This window comes from Oryzias melastigma, linkage group LG24 (assembly GCF_002922805.2).
Source record: "Oryzias melastigma strain HK-1 linkage group LG24, ASM292280v2, whole genome shotgun sequence".
NCBI lineage: Eukaryota > Metazoa > Chordata > Actinopteri > Beloniformes > Adrianichthyidae > Oryzias > Oryzias melastigma.
The window spans coordinates 15,258,453-15,260,715 of record NC_050535.1 but is presented as its reverse complement, the minus strand read 5'-3'; positions in this window follow the sequence as shown (position 1 = coordinate 15,260,715).

Here is a 2,263-nt window from a genome sequence, read left to right as displayed (position 1 = left end):
GGTGGGAGTATGCAACTCAGCGCGACCAGTCTCCCAGTCTCCTACAAAAACGTTCAGTACCCACGTTTGTCCACAGGGAAAAACGTAGACGTTTCACAAAAAACGGGTCTAAATTGTGGAATTGCTACGTCTCATTCTCCCATTCATTTCTACGGAGGTGCGCCGGATCACGTGACTGATCACGTGACTTTTGAGTTTCTGCCTGTCGCTAGCAAAAACACGGTGGGATATTCACTCTTTTTCGGTGGAAAATCCCTCAGAATAAAATATTTTGTGGACTAATCTTTATTTTGACAATATTTCGAGCAAGAAATGCACCCGTTACTATGCACCCGTTACTATCAGGATATACATTTATTTTGGACATACAGTTCGTAGTTTGTCTGTTTTGCTGGACTTCTCCCCAAAACGGGGCTCCAAAGTCGTGGAATATCAGCGCTTCCGGTACACGGAACGAGCCGAGAACCGGGCGATCAGCAGGATTTGGGGACCCGACCCGCGTCGGTGCCGCGTCAAGGTTTGGGTTAGAGTAGGTTCAGACAAACCGCCTGGACCCTTTTTTAATTGGGCCCCGAATGACTCCCGTAAAGCTGGAATGTGATCACAGTCTGACTACTTCCGATCGAGGACGATCAAAAGTTTAAAAGTTTCCAGAAACGAAGATTCTCAACCATAAAAATAATGTTCCTTTATTTTCTCCCTCATAAACAAACACAAATGTTGGTTAGTTTAAGTGACAATAACGAGGATGCTTAAGACTAAATGAAGAAAGAAAAAAAATGTTCATTTTAATTGTGCGACACACAGTAGAGCGGGAGTCTAGGCATACAAGTCGATTTCAGAGGATCAGCCAATGAACGTTTAGATCCCACCCACTTTCAGTGATTGACAGACAGAGTTATTATTCGGAAAAAGCTCATCATGAAATAAATACGTCGTTCTGAAAAACAGCATTGTGAAATAAAAAGGACACTTTGGAAAACAGTAACTTTGAAATACAAACTTTTACACAAAAAAACCCCCACATGATTATAATAATATCCAACATGAAAAAAAATTATTATGATATATATTTTTTATTATGAAATGTTTTTAACATAAAAATTATGTTTTAAAGTAAAAATGAAATATATTTCATAATAAAATGGTCCATTTAAATTTTAATGAAATGTATTTCATAATAAAATGGTTAATTATTTATTGAAAAGACTTTTATTGGAGTGTTGCTTGATTATATAATGTTGTATTTATTTATTTAATCATGAACAGTTTGGGCTTCCATACCTACAGGGCATCTCACACTTGGACAATCAAAACTGCCACCACAGCTCTGTATAAATAGTTTTTTTGCTTTGGTTTTTATTGTATTTTTATGTTTTTGTTTTTCTGTCATGTCTATTTACCTAATGTTTCATTTTTTCTACTTTTTTTTCTTAATAATTGCTTCTACGTTTATGAATTTGCTGTTGTTTTTTTTTTTTATTGACAACTCCATCTGTTGTTTCTGCTGTTGTCTTGTATCCTTTCTGTGTTGATTTAATTTGCTCTTTTAGTACAGATCAACTTTTTTATTTTTTTAAGGGACTAAAGATAGAAATTAGCTTGAAAGGCTGTAATCTTACTCGCTTTTTCCACCAAACTACAACAAAGAGAGCAACAGATGGAGGACAAGAAGGAGTTCAAATGTTGGTTAATCGAGTCATTTCAGCGACAAACGGCAGACGAAAACTTCAATTAGCTCTGCTGCTGAGAACTAGTAATGTGTGAGTCATGAACGAATCGTTCAAAACTCGCGAGTCACTTTACTGACTTGAGGATCATGAGTCATCTTCCCCACTGACTCCTTAACTCATTTCCTTCTACCACTTATAGAAAAATATCCATCTTATCACTGTAAAAAGATCTCTTCGCTATGAGAAATAAAAACCCTCAGAACAAAGCTCAAGCAGAATCTCTTGTTTGTTCTGAGCTGCACCGCTCTTCTGACACCTGCAGCTCCTCACCCCTCCCAACAGGAGAATCTGTTGGCCACTCCCATACCCCCTCCCCTTGCTTCAGACGCTCCTTTTATCAGAAATCTTGGGGTAAATCTTGACAGGCATTTTAAATTTGACAAGCATGTCAGTGCAGTAGTCCAGTCCAGCTTCTATCACTTAAGGCTAATCGGTAAAGTTAAGCCTTATCTTCCTCCTCATGCATTGGAACAAGTGATCCATGCTTTAATCTTTTCCAGACTGGACTACTGCAACTCCTTGTACACTGG